Source organism: Mus musculus, chromosome 13, assembly GCF_000001635.26.
Source record: "Mus musculus strain C57BL/6J chromosome 13, GRCm38.p6 C57BL/6J".
Classification (NCBI taxonomy): domain Eukaryota; kingdom Metazoa; phylum Chordata; class Mammalia; order Rodentia; family Muridae; genus Mus; species Mus musculus.
In genome coordinates, this window is record NC_000079.6 from 27,127,945 (window position 1) to 27,145,240 (window position 17,296).

Sequence of the window (17,296 nt, forward strand, 5' to 3'; positions counted from 1 at the left end):
TGGCGTTCCCCTGTACTGGGGCATATAAAGTTTGCGTGTCCAATGGGCCTCTCTTTCCAGTGATGGCTGACTAGGCCATCTTTTGATACATATGCAGCTACAGTCAAGAGTTCCGGGGTACTGGTTAGTTCATAATGTTGTTCCACCTATAGGGTTGCAGATCCCTTTAGCTTCTTGGGTACTTTCTCTACCTCCTTCATTGGGGGCCATGTGATCCATCCAATAGCCGACTGTGAGCATCCACTTCTATGTTTGCTAGGCCCAGGCATACTCTGACAAGAGACAGCTATATCAGGGTCCTTTCAGCATAATCTTGTTAGTGTATGCAATGGTGTCAGCGTTTGGAAGCTGATTATGGGATGGATCCCCGGATATGGCAGTCTCTACATGGTCCATCTTTTTATCTCAGCTCCAAACTTTGTCTCTGTACCTCCTTCCAAGGGTGTTTTGTTCCCACTTCTAAGGAGGGGCATAGTGTCCACACTTCAGTCTTCATTTTTCTTGAGTTTCATGTGTTTAGGAAATTGTATCTTATATCTTGGATATCCTAGGTTTTGGACTAATATCCAGTTATCAGTGAGTACATATTGTGTGAGTTCCTTTGTGAATGTGTTACCTCACTCAGGATGATGCCCTCCAGGTCCATCCATTTGGCTAGGAATTTCATAAATTCATTCTTTTTAATAGCTGGGTAGTACTCCATTGTGTAGATGTACCACATTTTCTGTATCCATTCCTCTGTTGAGGGGCATCTGGGTTCCTTCCAGCTTCTGGCTATTATAAATAAGGCTGCTATGAACATAGTGGAGCATGTGTCCTTCTTACCAGTTGGGGCATCTTCTGGATATATGCCCAGGAGAGGTATTGCTGGATCCTCCAGTAGTACTATACCCAGTTTTCTGAGGAACCGCCAGACTGATATCCAGAGTGGTTGTAAAAGCCTGCAATCCCACCAACAATAGGGGAGTGTTCCTCTTTCTCCACATCCATGCCAGCATCTGCTGTCACCTGAATTTTTGATCTTAGCCATTCTGACAGGTGTGAGGTGGAATCTCAGGGTTGTTTTGATTTGCATTTCCCTGATGATTAAGGATGTTGAACATTTTTTCAGGTGCTTCTCTGCCATTTGGTATTCCTCAGGTGAGAATTCTTTGTTCAGTTCTGAGCCCCATTTTTTAATGGGGTTATTTGATTTTCTGAAGTCCACCTTCTTGAGTTCTTTATATATGTTGGATATTAGTCCCCTATCTGATTTAGGATAGGTAAAGATACTTTCCCAATCTGTTGGTGGTCTCTTTGTCTTATTGACGGTGTCTTTTGCCTTGCAGAAACTTTGAAGTTTCATTAGGTGCCATTTGTCAATTCTCGATCTTACAGCACAAGCCATTGCTGTTCTGTTCAGGAATTTTTCCCCTGTGCCCATATCTTCAAGGCTTTTCCCCACTTTCTCCTCTATAAGTTTCAGTGTCTCTGATTTTATGTGAAGTTCCTTGATCCACTTAGATTTGACCTTAGTACAAGGAGATAAGTATGGATCAATTCGCATTCTTCTACATGATAACAACCAGTTGTGCCAGCACCAATTGTTGAAAATGCTGTCTTTCTTCCACTGGATGGTTTTAGCTCCCTTGTCGAAGATCAAGTGACCATAGGTGTGTGGGTTCATTTCTGGGTCTTCAATTCTATTCCATTGGTCTACTTGTCTGTCTCTATACCAGTACCATGCAGTTTTTATCACAATTGCTCTGTAGTAAAGCTTTAGGTCAGGCATGGTGATTCCACCAGAGGTTCTTTTATCCTTGAGAAGAGTTTTTGCTATCCCAGGTTTTTTGTTATTCCAGATGAATTTGCAAATTGCTCCTTCTAATTCGTTGAAGAATTGTGTTGGAATTTTGATGGGGATTGCATTGAATCTGTAGATTGCTTTTGGCAAGATAGCCATTTTTACAATATTGATCCTGCCAATCCATGAGCATGGGAGATCTTTCCATCTTCTGAGATCTTCTTTAATTTCTTTCTTCAGAGATTTGAAGTTTTTATCATACAGATCTTTCACTTCCTTAGTTAGAGTCACGCCAAGATATTTTATATTATTTGTGACTATCGAAAAGGGTGTTGTTTCCCTAATTTCTTTCTCAGCCTGTTTATTCTTTGTGTAGAGAAAGGCCATTGACTTGTTTGAGTTAATTTTATATCCAGCTACTTCACCAAAGCTATTTATCAGGTTTAGGAGTTCTCTGGTGGAATTTTTAGGGTCACTTATATATACTATCATATCATCTGCAAAAAGTGATATTTTGAGTTCCTCTTTTCCAATTTGTATCCCCTTGATCTCCTTTTGTTGTCGAATTGCTCTGGCTAATACTTCAAGTACTATGTTGAAATGGTAGGGAGAAAGTGGGCAGCCTTGTCTAGTCCCTGATTTTAGTGGGATTGCTTCCAGCTTCTCTCCATTTACTTTGATGTTGGCTACTGGTTTGCTGTAGATTGCTTTTATTATGTTTAGGTATGGGCCTTGAATTCCTGATCTTTCCAAAACTTTTATCATGAATGGGTGTTGGATCTTGTCAAATGCTCTTTCTGCATCTAACGAGATGATCATGTGGTTTTTGTCTTTGAGTTTGTTTATATAATGGATTACATTGATGGATTTTCATATATTAAACCATCCCTGCATCCCTGGAATAAAACCTACTTGGTCAGGATGGATGATTGCTTTAATGTGTTCTTGGATTCGGTTAGCGAGAATTTTATTAAGGATTTTTGCATCGATATTCATAAGAGAAATTGGTCTGAAATTCTCTATCTTTGTTAGATCTTTCTGTGGTTTAGGTATCAGAGTAATAGTGGCTTCATAAAATGAGTTGGGTAGAGTACCTTCTACTTCTATTTTGTGAAATAGTTTGTGCAGAACTGGAATTAGGTCTTCTTTGAAGGTCTGATAGAACTCTGCACTAAACCCATCTGGTCCTGGGCTTTTTTTGGTTGGGAGACTATTAATAACTGCTTCTATTTCTTTAGGGGATATGGGACTTTTTAGAAGGTCAAGTTGATCCTGATTCAACTTTGGCACCTGGAATCTTTCCAGAAATTTGTCCATTTCGTCCAGGTTTTCCAGTTTTGTTGAGTATAGCCTTTTGTAGAAGGATCTGATGGTGTTTTGGATTTCTTCAGGATCTGTTGTTATGTCTCCCTTTTCATTTCTGATTTTGTTGATTAGGATTTTGTCCCTTTGCCCTTTAGTGAGTCTAGCTAAGGGTTTATCTATCTTGTTGATTTTCTCAAAGAACCAACTCCTTGTTTGGTTAATTCTTTGAATAGTTCTTCTTGTTTCCACTTGGTTGATTTCACCCCTGAGTTTGATTATTTCCTGCCGTCTACTCCTCTTGGGTGAATTTGCTTCCTTTTTTTCTAGAGCTTTTAGATGTTTTGTCAATCTGCTAGTATGTGCTCTCTCCCGTTTCTTTTTGGAGGTACTCAGAGCTATGAGTTTCCCTCTTAGAAATGCTTTCATTGTGTCCCAAAGGTTTGGGTACATTGTGGCTTCATTTTCATTAAACTCTAAAAAGTCTTTAATTTCTTTCTTTATTCCTTCCTTGACCAAGGTATCATTGAGAAGAGTGTTGTTCAGTTTCCACGTGAATGTTGGCTTTCCATTATTTATGTTGTTATTGAAGATCAGTCTTAGGCCATGGTGGTCTGATAGGATACATGGGACAATTTCAATATTTTTGTATCTGTTGAGACCTATTTTGTGACCAATTATATGGTCAATTTTGGAGAAGGTCCCGTGAGGTGCTGAGAAGAAGGTATATCCTTTTGTTTTAGGATAAAATATTCTGTAGATATCTGTCAGGTCCATTTGTTTCATAACTTCTGTTAGTTTCACTGTGTCCCTGTTTAGTTTTTGTTTCCACGATCTGTCCATTGATGAAAGTGGTGTGTTGAAGTCTCCCACTATTATTGTGTGAGGTGCAATGTGTGCTTTGAGCTTTACTAAAGTGTCTTTAATGAATGTGGCTGCCCTTGCATTTGGAGCGTAGATATTCAGAATTGAGAGTTCCTCTTGGAGGATTTTACCTTTGATGAGTATGAAGTGTCCCTCCTTGTCTTTTTTGATAACTTTCGGTTGGAAGTCGATTTTATCCGATATTAGAATGGCTACTCCAGCCTGTTTCTTCAGACCATTTGCTTGGAAAATTGTTTTCCAGCCTTTCACTCTGAAGTAGTGTCTGTCTTTTTCCCTGAGATGGATTTCCTGTAAGCAGCAGAATGTTGGGTCCTGTTTGTGTAGCCAGTCTGTTAGTCTATGTCTTTTTATTGGGGAATTGAGTCCATTGATATTAAGAGATATTAAGAAAAGGTAATTGTTGCTTCCTGTTATTTTTGTTGTTAAAGTTGGCATTCTGTTCTTGTGGCTGTCTTCTTTTAGGTTTGTTGAGGGATTATCTTCTTGTTTTTTCTAGGGCGTGGTTCCCGTCCTTGTATTGGTTTTTTTCTGTTATTATCCTTTGAAGGGCTGGATTCGTGGAGAGATAATGGGTGAATTTACTTTTGTCATGGAATACTTTGGTTTCTCCATCTATGGTAATTGAGAGTTTGGCTGGGTATAGTAGCCTGGGCTGGCATTTGTGTTCTCTTAGTGTCTGTATAACATCTGTCCAGGCTCTTCTGGCTTTCATAGTCTCTGGTGAAAAATCTGGTGTAATTCTGATAGGCTTGCCTTTATATGTTACTTGACCTTTTTCCCTTACTGCTTTTAGTATTCTATCTTTATTTAGTGCATTTGATGTTCTGATTATTATGTGTCGGGAGGAATTTCTTTTCTGGTCCAGTGTATTTGGAGTTCTGTAGGCTTCTTGTATGTTCATGGGCATCTCTTTCTTAGATTTGGAAAGTTTTCTTCAATAATTTTGTTGAAGATGTTTGCTGGTCCTTTGAGTTGAAAATCTTCATTCTCATCCACTCCTATTATCCGTAGGTTTGGTCTTCTCATTGTGTCCTGGATTTCCTGGATGTTTTGAGTTAGGATCTTTTTGCATTTTCCATTTTCTTTGATTGTTGTGTCGATGTTCTCTATGGAGTCTTCTGCACCTGAGATTCTCTCTTCCATCTCTTGTATTCTGTTGCTGATGCTGGCATCTATGGTTCCAGATTTCTTTCCTAGGGTTTCTATCTCCAGCGTTGCCTCACTTTGGGTTTTCTTTATTGTGTCTACTTCCCTTTTTAGGTCTAGTATGGTTTTGTTCATTTCCATCACCTGTTTGGATGTGTTTTCCTGTTTTTCTATAAGGACTTCTACCTGTTTGGTTGTGTTTTCCTGTTTTTCTTTAAGGACTTGTAACTCTTTAGCAGTGTTCTCCTGTATCTCTTTAAGTGAGTTATTGAATTCCTTCTTTATGTCCTCTACCATCATCATGAGATATGCTTTTAAATCCAGGTCTACCTTTTCAGGTGTGTTAGGGTGTCCTGGACTGGGCGAAGTGGGCGTTCTGGGTTCTGATGATGGTGAGTGGTCCTGGTTTCTGTTAGTAGGATTCTTACGTTTACCTTTCGCCATCTGGCAATCTCTGGTGTTAGTTGTTATAGTTGTCTTTGTTAAGAGAGTGTTCCTCTGTTGATTTTGTTACCCTCAATCAGCAGGCGTGGGAGACAAGCTCTCTCCTCTGAGTTTCAGTGGTCAGAGCAGTCTCTGCAGGCAAGCTCTCCTCTTTCGGGGAAGGTGTACAGTTATCTGGTGTTTGGACCTCCTCCTGGCTGAAGGATCTTTCCCAGTAGCTGTGTTGCTTTGGCCAGGAAGGTGGCCGGTTGTCTGGAGTCGAAGATGTCGCCGCCTCAGAAGCTCTGTGGCTCTCGCCAGGAAGGTGGCCGGTCGTCTGGAGACGAAGATGGCGCCGCCTCAGAAGCTCTGCGACTCTCACCCCTCCCAGAAATGGCTGGCCTCTGTATTCCACACGGTCTCCCGTGCAGCCTGCCCTCCGCAGAGTCCCGGAGCCAAGAAGGCTCCCGCTGGCGCCTGTGACACAAACCTCTCAGGCCGGGCAGACCCCCATGCTCTCACCAGGAAGGTGGCCGGCTGTCTGGAGCTGAAGATGGCGCCGCCTCCTATTTTACTATTCCTAATTACAATTATTTTAAATATTCCACAATATACCAGGGGAGAAGTATGAAACATATATGTATTTCTCCAGCCCATATGGCACCTTAATTATCCTTAAGGTCAGCTATGTTCATAGCAGCCTTGTTTGTAATAGCCAGAAGCTGGAAAGAACCCAGATGCCCCTCAACAGAGGAATGGATACAGAAAATGTGGTACATTTACACAATGGAATACTACTCAGCTATTAAAAGAAATGAATTTATGAAATTCCTAGGCAAATGGATGGACCTGGAGGGTTTCATCCTGAGTGAAGTAACCCAATCACAAAGGAACTCGCACAATATGTACTCACTGATAAGTGGATATTAGCCCAGAAACTTAGGATACCCAAGATATAAGATACAACTTGCCAAACGCATGAAACTCAAGAAGAACGAAGACCATAGTGTGGACACTTTACCCTTTCTTAGAAATGGGAACAAAACACCCATGGAAGGAGTTTCAGAGACAAAATTTGGAGCTGTGACGAAAGGATGGACCATCAACTGATTGCCATATGCAGGGATCCATCCCATAATCAGCTTCCGAATGCTGACACCATTGCATACACTAGCAAGATTTTGCTGAAAGGACCCAGATATAGCTCTCTCTTGTGAGATTATGCCGGGGCCTAGCAAACACAGAAGTGGATGATCACAGTCAGCTATTGGATGGGTCACACGGCCCCCAATGGAGAAGCTAGAGAAATTACCCAAGGAGCTAAAGGGAACTGCAACCCTATAGGTGGAACAACAATATGAACTAACCAGTACCCGGGAGCTCTTGTCTTTAGCTGCATATGTATCAAAAGATAGCCTAGTCGGCCATCACTGCAAAGAGAGGCCCATTGGACTTGCAAACTTTATATGCCCCAGTACAGGGGAACGCCAGGGCCAAAAAGGGGGAGTGGGGGGGTAGGGGATTGGGGAGGTGGGTATGGGGGACCTTTGGGATAGCATTGAAAATGTAAACGAGGAAAATACCTAATAATAAAAAAAAAGAAAGAGATTGTCACTATTCATCAGCTCTGTTATATCAATTAGATAGATATATCTGAGGTAGCTTATTTAAAAAACATTTTGTGAGCAAATTTTTAGTCTAATAACAAATAAGTTCAATACTATTGTGCTAGTCCTAACTACAATTAATTCAAACATTCCATAATATACAAGAGGAGAAGTATGAAACATATATGTATTTCTCCAACCCATCTGCCACCTTGATCATCCTTAAGGTCAGTTTAGAAAGAATCCACATGCTTAGATTTATGTGGTTCTGTCAACATTTCATGTCATATCGGGGTTATGTGACACTCTCTCTTCATCCTCCAGATTTTAAAGTTTCATAGCAATGAAGGCTGAATTTATATATTATTGATGTTTTTGTACTATCCCCTTTCTGATTATTGGTGTAGGTGAATTTCTTGAAAACAAGGATAAATGAAAAAAAATTGTGATAAATTAAATTTGATAATTGTACTGGTAAGTTTTGTGTCAACTTGACACAGCTGGAGTTATCACAGAGAAAGGAGCTTCAGTTGAGGAAATGCCTCCATGAGATCCAACTGTAAGGCATTTTCTCAATTAGTGATCAAGGGGGAAAGGCCCCTTGTGGGTGGGACCATCTCTGGGCTGGTAGTCTTGGTTCTATAAGAAAGCAGGCTGAGCAAGCCAGGGGAGGCAAGCCAGTAAAGAACATCCCTCCATGGCCTCTGCATCAGCTCCTGCTCCCTGACCTGTTTGAGTTCCAGTCCTGACTTCCTTTGGTGATGAACAGCAGCATGGAAGTGTAAGCCGAATAAACCCTTTCCTCCCCAACTTGCTTCTTGGTCATGATGTTTGTGCAGGAATAGAAACCCTGACTAAGACAATAATTAAAGAGTTTTAGTGACTAGGTTGCAATGAAAATGAGGTGTTTCTATTCTGGACCTTACTGTAGGAAAACATCATGGGATAGTGTCTTCAGTAGGACACATGTTCTGTATAGATTCCATTTTCTCTGCCAGAACTTTGCAATCTGTTACATCATTTTTATCTTCTGTCAATAGTCTTTGCTCTCTGAATGCTTATTACTAAAGAAAAGTAGTTCAAAATATACCCTCCATGAAATAACATGGTTTTCACACTCATCGGACCAACTCCAGCAGTGAACAGGGAACATGGATCCATCACTGTGGGCTCCCTCCTGGGATGCTCACCATTTTTTTACTGCCTGTTTTGATACATTCAGAACTGACTAGAAGTACAATTTAATCGCAGGCATTAACCAGTGGAATTTGTAGTCCCTTATTTGAAACCAAGAGGAGTTCCTCTCCTGACAAACATCAGAGAGTGATGTTTGTGTCATGGTAATTCTATACCATTACATTGGTGTAGCACAAAACATTAAAATAAAAATGAGTTATTTATTCTGCCTAGAGAGAATAATATGCTCAACAGAGCTCAGCTTGTTTTTCTAAGAAAATTTGGTTGATAACTAAAGTTATTGCCTATTAAGCTTAGAATAGAGTTTCTTAGTTTGAATGGAGAGTTCAGGTATTTATAGGCAATATGTAATAAGAGTCAGATGTATTTCCCTAATCAATGCATGTAACAAAAAGCTGAATATGTAATAAAATTAAAAATTTTAATTAGAAGTATGAGATAAAATTCCTGATGCAACATTGCTTACATGGTGTGATTATGAGCTCCTTAGTGTTTGAATCTACATTCTCTCTCTCTCTCTCTCTCTCTCTCTCTCTCTCTCTCTGTGTGTGTGTGTGTGTGTGTGTGTGTGTTCTTTTGTCTCTCTGTGTGTGTTTTATGAGTTTTCATCGATGAAGCTGGCACTTACATGCATATGGACCTGGATGCCCATTCATTTGCAGATGTACTTTGATGTCATCTTTCCCAGTCACACTACACTTTATATTTCCTTTTCTTCTTTGCTATCTGAAAGCGAACTCACTGATTTGACTAGAATGGCTGTTGATTGAGCTCCAGGCTTTGCCTGTTTTAGTTCTCTACCAGGTTTCTCGTGTACGTACCAGCTATGCATTTTGGTCCTGGGGAGCATCGCTACTTTGATCCTTATGCTTACAGAACAATTCCTTATGAAGAGAAAACTAAATACTTTTGTGTAAATACTTTCTAAATTTCTTGAGTATTAAGCAACATTTTCCTCACATTCACCTTTCTCCACTTTTCTTTCTTATAACTTTCCTTCATAGTGAAGTTGCCTTCATCTAGTCTAAGTATTCATATATCTAGAAATAAGCAAAATTAATTTGCTTTGTAGGTCAAAATCCAAGAACATTTGAACACTTTAAAAATAAAACATAAAAGAAACAAGTCTTTCCGACATTTATAAACAGTGTAAAATATAAGAGAACATCATGACATGTCTCCTAATGGTGACATTATAATTGAAGTCAGAAATTTTCACCCAATATTTAGAGGAATCATAAGTGATATATAGGGTCATCAAAAAAGAAGCAGTAATAATATTTAAGAATTAGCAGTACTAATATTCACACCAGAGTAACTCTATATTCTACTGCTTCTAGCGTATGCAACTTAAGTGACTACATTTGAAGGAATTTTCCTGAGGTATGTGGAGAGCCGTGAGCAATTGCCATCATGAGCCTCCACTGTGCCTAACTGGTAAACAAGTAATGTGTGCAGGTGCAAGAGTAAATTCGTTCCAAGTCACTGCCCATCCCGGGGCGTAGTAGTGGGGTGATGAGTGAGCAGCTAATCAGGAGCTGACAAGTCTCATGGAGGGGTATATAAGCAGCATCATTTTCCTTGTTCATTGTTGTTCTTCTTTCGCCTATGCAATCAATGCTCTCCCAATAAACGTGTGCAGAAGGATCCTGTTGCAGCGTTGTTCTTCCTGGCCAGTTGAGCGCGCGCAAGAGGGGTAGAAAGAATAATAGTAGCCATGTTAAATGCAGACAAACAAATGGTAGAAAAAAATATTGATCTCATAGATGGATAGGTCACATCATGAACACTAATGGTATTATTTGAGAAGAAATGTATTTTTAATGATTTTCCCCCAAATTGTGATGGTTACATAAATAAACAAATGTTATATTAAGACCAAAATAATGTATGGTGTCCCTGAATCAAAACAATTCAAATAAAATTCAGTGACTGATGGCAATGTGAATGTGAAAGCATAGTTCCAAGGTGCTAATGCTTTAGATCTAGAAAACAGAAAACATGATGAAATACTGATAAATGCATAATAAGATATCTAACTCTTTTTTAACACAATGAGGTTCAACTACATTCTGATTTCATATATTCACATATATAGCACTTTAAAAATGTAGTCAAAGGGTCTGCAACACTATAGGCAGAATAACAAAACCTGACATGAGAGGCTACCAGGACTCAATTGGAATGACATTATCTAAAATTGGTAACACTGAAGAAATGGAACAAGAATAGACCACCACCAGTAGATAGACACCCCCCCCCCCAAGTTAGGTCGAGAGCCATCTACACATCTTCAAAAATTTTAACCCAAAATTGTTCATATCTTAAGGAAATGAAGGGACAAAAATGAAGCAGAGACTGAAGGAAAAGGCCAGTGATCCCAACCAAACATGGGATCCATCACTTGGGAATACACCAAATCTTCACACTACTACTGAATCCATATTGTGAGTGAGGACAGGAGCCTGGCATGGCTGTCATTGGAGAGGTTCTACCAGCAACTGACTGAGTCAAATGCAGATATTTACAGACAACCACTGGACTTAGGTCAAGGACCAATATGGAAGAGTAAGAGGAAGGACTGAAGGAGCTGAAACGGATTACAACCCCACAGGAAGAACAACAGTGTTGTGCATATTTTTGTCCACACTACTTTGTGTTCCTGGTTTTACACACACACACACACACACACACACACACAACACACACACACACACACACACACACACACACACACACACACACACACACACACACACATATTCTTCCCGAAGCTAGCTTGGATTCTCAGCTAGCTTGGATTTGCAGATGAAATACACATACACAGTTGGTTATTTTTAAAATGCCTTTTAGCTCAATATCTGAGCACTTCCAAGTCTTCTGTGGCTCCAACTCTACCTTAAATTTGCTGCCTGATTGCTTTTTTTTTTTTTTTTTTTTTTTTTTTTTTGCAGCCCATTGCTCTTACTGCCCAAGACACTTTCAGGCTGCACTTCTTTGGGTTACTTTCCTTTTCAGCCTGCATTTTGAAAGATCTCCTCTGCAGCTGCAAGTCTCTTCCATCTCTCTCCCTCTGTTCTCTCCATTCTCCTCCTCTCCCTAGCCTGTGGGAACCTGGAAGTCCTCTCTTTCTCTCTATCAGCCATTAGTCATTGGCATCTTTTTTTGTTAACTAACAACTTTCAAAACTTTATTTATATACAAATTATAAAAAATAAGCATTAAAATCCACTTCATGTTATTTAATGAGTTCATCTTTACACTGTACATACAGAATCAATCCAAAATAAAACAGGACATAAAATAGTACTAAAATAACAAAGAATCCTACGAATAGAGATGAAGCTCCTTTCTAGTTGATACAATAAACTCCAAATTAACTGAAAGTGAGACATAAATGCAAAAGTTCATATATTACTCTGTGACAAAATATAGATGGTAATGTGTAAGAACTTGAAATGCAAAAATATCAATACATTTGATATAGATATTGTATCAAACATTGACAAACAGATAAATTAAAATTCATCAATAAAGTAATAAAATTTCTATTTGATTAAAAGTTATATTTAACCACATGAAAAACAAAATATGGGACAAATTGAAATATTAAAATGACAGTATCTGAAAGTACTTCTACCTATGTAAATCAAGCAGTTAAAATGTATATGATTCAATTTTCAAACACTTAAAAATAAAATTTATAAAAACTGTTGAAACCAATTTTTAAAAGGATAGTAGTACAAATGGCTTCAGCTCATTGTTTATCAGAATGAAAAAGAGAATCATTGTGAACCATCAGTTATCTCTCAGAAAGGCTGCACAGAAATTGAAAGACATGGAAAATTTAGTATAGGCATTTGAATATTTGTAATACAGATGGTAATTTTTCTTTACATTGTATATAGAAACCCATGATGCTATAAATTTAAAGGAATAAGTTTCAAATTATTACAAAGTTGTATATATATGCTACATGGCCAGCAACTACATTCCTAGGTATTTATTCATGATTATAAAAGCATAGATTTAGTGGAGGTTTATACATAAAAGATCATCAAAACAGATAGATGTATGTTAAAGAAAATCCAAAACAAAAACCTAACAGTCCTGTCTTTTATGGTTATGTAAAGGGTTTGACATGAACATCACAATGTACCTCACAAATGTGTGCAAAATTTCAAAATTGATTAAATACCTTCATATACAATTTAAAAAATTTTTTAAATTAGATATTTTCTTCAATTACATTTCAAATGCTATCCCCTTTCCTAGTTTCCTCTCAGAAAATTCCCTATATCCTTCCCCATCTCCCTGCTCCCAACCCACCCATTCCCACTTCCTGGCCCTTGCATTCCCCTGTACTGGGGCATAGAATCGTGAGAAGACCAAGGATCTCTCCTCCTATTGATGGCTGACTAGGCCATCCTCTGCTGCATATGCAGCTACAGACATGAGCTCTGGGGGTGCTGGTTATTTCATATTGTTGTTCCTCCTATAGGGCTGCAAACCCCTTCAGCTTCTTGGGTACTTTCTCTAGCTCCTTCATTGGGGACACTGTGATCAATCCAATAGATTACTGTGAGCATCCACTTCTGTATTTGTCAGGCTCTGGCAGAACCACTCAGGAGACAGCTATATCAGGCTCCTGTCAGCAAGCTCTTGTTGGCATCTGCCATAGTGTATGGGTTTGATAGTTGTTTTTGGAAAATTTCTTTATTTACATTTCAAATGTTATTCCATTTTCCAATTAATCCCTCCCCACTGAGCCACCCATCACATCCCCCCTCCCTCTGCTTATATGAGGGTTTTCCTCCACCCACCAACCCATTCCCACCTTCCCACACTCACATTCCCCTACATTGGGGCATCAAGCCTTCACAGAACCAAGGACCTCTCCTCCCATTGATGTCCAAAATGTCTATCCTCTGCTATATACATGGCAGGACTAATCCCATATACAATCACCAATGCAGACACTATTGTGGATGCCAAGAAGTAAATGCTGTCAGGAGATCAATATAGCTGTCTCCTGAAAGGTTCTTCCACAGACTGACAAAAAAAAAGAGGCTGATGCTCACAACCAACCATTGAACTGAGCATGGGTTGTTCAATAGAGGAGTTAGAGAAATGATTGAAGAAACTTAAGGGGTTTGCAACCTCATAGGAAGAACAACAATATCTACCAACCAGACACCCCCAGAGCTTCCAGGGACTAAACCACCAACCAAGGATTATACAAGGAGCTACTGCTATCTTTATTGATAGATCAAAACCCAATTGGAGACCTCCAGTCGCAGTAATCAAATTCTTGATCCAAGCATCAGATTCCTGAAAAGAGATTCCTGATCCAAGCATCAGAACCACTTCCCTACACCTCATTTTTTTGGTCAAAAAACCAAAAACCCACACTAAACCACCACCATCACCACCACCACCAAAAACAAACCAAAATAAAAATAAAAGAAAAACCAAACCAAAACAAAACAAAAACCTCTTCTCTCAGACATAAATAGATCAGAACCATAATAATCATGTAAATTACAAAATATGATATACAATTAACATCCATCTTATCATATTTATCAATTAAAGCACTCTACTATCTTTCCTAACTTAGAGATACAATTCTATGCCTTAATTGTATTTAAATTTAGCCTGTAACACCATCTGAAATCCATATTAATTCTTCTATATGATTTCATTAATGTTAAACAACTTATGTTAGCATGTGGGACTATAATTAGTCTTCAACCCTTTCAGAAACCTGAGAATGAATGAAGTATTACCTGAGTATATAGGAAGCATCCAACAAAGCTTCTAAAACTTAAAACAGATTATAGAGACAGGTGACTGCCTGGATATCCCCCTAATTTCCTAAACATTGGAGCATCTGTCCTCTCTTTTCTGTCCCAGGATCATCTGACAGATCTTTGTAAAGCAAGATTATAAAATACCATGTATCATGTCTAGATAGAGCTATTAGTTGACTATTCTGCACCGTGTGTGCATTTTGGACAGTATTTTGTATGTAGATGAAGTATGTAATTTAGGCCTCATGGCTACTTTGGCACGAATTTTTTTTTTCATTTTTTTAAATTAGGTATTTTCCTCATTTACATTTTCAATACTATCCAAAAAGTCCCCAATAACCCCCCCCCATTCCCCTACCCACCCACTCCCACTTTTTGGCCCTGGAATTCCCCTGTACTGGAGCATATAAAGTTTGTAAGTCCAATGGGCCTCTCTTTCCAGTGATGGCCAACTAGGCCATCTTTTGATACATATGCCGCTAGAGTCAAGAGCTCTGGGGTACTAGTTAGTTCATAATGTTGTTCCACCTATAGGGTTGCAGATCCCTTTAGCTCCTTGGGTACTTTCTCTAACTCCTCCATTGGGGGCCCTGTGATCCATCCAATAGCTGACTGTGAGCATCCACTTCAGTGTTTGATAGGCCCCAGCATAGTCTCACAAGAGAGAGCTATATCTGGGTCCTTTCAGCAAAATCTTGCTAGTGTATGCAACGGTGTCAGCGTTTGGAAGCTGATTATGGGATGGATCCCTGGATATGGCAGTCTTTAGATGGTCCATCCTTTCATCACAGCTCCAAATTTTATCTCTGTAACTCTTTCCATGGGTGTTTTGTTCCCAATTCTAAGAAGGGACACAGTGTTCACACTTTGGTCTTCATTCTTCTTGAGTTTCATGCGTTTAACAAATTGTATCTTATATCTTGGGTATCCTAAGTTTCTGGGCTAATATCCACTTATCAGTGAGTACATATTGTGTGAGTTCCATTGTGATTGTGTTACCTCACCCAGGATGATGCCCTCCAGTTCCATCCATTTGCCTAGGAATTTCATAAATTCATTCCTTTTAATAGCTGAGTAGTACTCCATTGTGTAAATGTACCACATTTTCTGTATCCATTCCTCTGTTGAGGGGCATTAGGGTTCTTTCCAGCTTCTGGCTATTATAAATAAGGCTGCTATGAACATAGTGGAGCATGTGTCCTTCTTACCGGTTGGAACATCTTCTGGATATATGCTCAGGAGAGGTATTGTTGGATCCTCTGGTAGTATTATGTCCAACAGATTGGGAAAAGATCTTTACCTTTCCTAAATAAGATAGGGGACTAATATCCAATATATATAAAGAACTCAAGAAAGTGGACCCCAGAAAATCAAATAACCCCATTAAAAAATGGGGCTCAGAACTGAACAAAGAATTCTCACCTGAGGAATACCGAATGGCAGAGAAGCACCTGAAAAAATGTTCAACATCCTTAATCATCAGGGAAATGCAAATCAAAACAACCCTGAGATTCCACCTCACACCAGTCAGAATGGCTAAGATCAAAAATTCAGGTGACAGCAGATGCTGGCGAGGATGCGGAGAAAGAGGAACACTCCTTCATTGTTGGTGGGATTGCAGGCTTGTACAACCACTCTGTAAATCAGTTTGGCAGTTCCTCAGAAAATTAGACATAATACTACCAGAGGATCCAGCAATACCTCTCCTGGGCATATATCCAGAAGATGTTCCAACCGTTAAGAAGAACACCTGCTCCACTATGTTCATAGCAGCCTTATTTATAATAGCCAGAAGCTGGAAAGAAATGTTTTAATTTTATAGATTTCCGACTTTTTTCAAAGTCCTTTTAGTATATATTTTTATATTTTTTATAAAATTATAAAATTGATAAATTACAAATATTCACATAAACTATAATATAAATGGTATTAATTATAAAAATATAAAACATTTAAAATTTTTTAGAAATTTAAAAATTATAAAAATAATATACAAAATAATATATTACTGTATTCTTTATATTATATTATTGCAAAAATATTTCATTGGTTTGGTTACACTTATTCCATGAGATTTTTTCTTTTATTCTGAGACTACCATTGAGTTAAAATTTCCTTTATCTCTTTCTTGGTTTATTTGTTATGTAGAGTTACCATATAAAAAAAGCTAGAGATTTTTCTGTGTTAATTTTGTATTCTGTTACTTGTTTTTGAAAATTAAAACATAGGTCCTTTTGTAAATATTTTCTTATATATTAGAAGAGAGTGTAGTATTATTTTATCAATAATTTTTATCTTATAACTATGAATTCTGTAGTACTATATACTACCTCTTTTGATGTAATAAAGGCACTTGGAATATAAGTAAAACAAAATTAATTAGTACCTTGATGACTTTATTTCTTTATTTCTATACCCTTTATCTTATTCCATCACGTTATTGCTCTTATGAAGACTTCAAAGAGCCAATTAAACAAGCAAGGAGAGATTATGTATCATTGTGTTATTTGCTTTCAGAAGAAACACTTTTTTTGCATCGAATAATATTTGGTATGGCTTGATGTAATTGTCATATGACAAATTGTCATATGACAAATATGTACAAATAATTTCTCTACCCTCTTTAAGACATTTATCATAAAGTACATTGGGTTTTCTGTTATAAAGGGATAAGGAAAACCTATAAAATAAGCATCAAATATAGCAATGGATAGGAAGGTAGAATAGAGCTGGTAATAAGGGGAGTGGTAATTAGTAGTAATGGCCATTTTCAAGCAATGAGTAAATAACAATGGGAGACACTCCCTAAAATATATACATATATCAAAGGAGTTTAAATAGAGTTATCATACAGCAAGGTACAATAACCCAAGTAGATATTGTGTATTAATGTATAAATTCGCATTTTTAGGAATAGATAATATCTTTTGGAGTAATATTCATTATGGTGCCATAGAACTCTACAGCTACTGCAGATATGATGCATAGTATTGCTTAACCTCCAAGACTCAGTTGTGGAAGAAACCACTTACCTGTATTACAGAAAATAGATAAATAGAGCTGGTACTCAACTGAAAGCTTCAGAAGTACTAGATCATATTATCACGAAGGGTTACTATACATATTATCAGAGCAGAGAG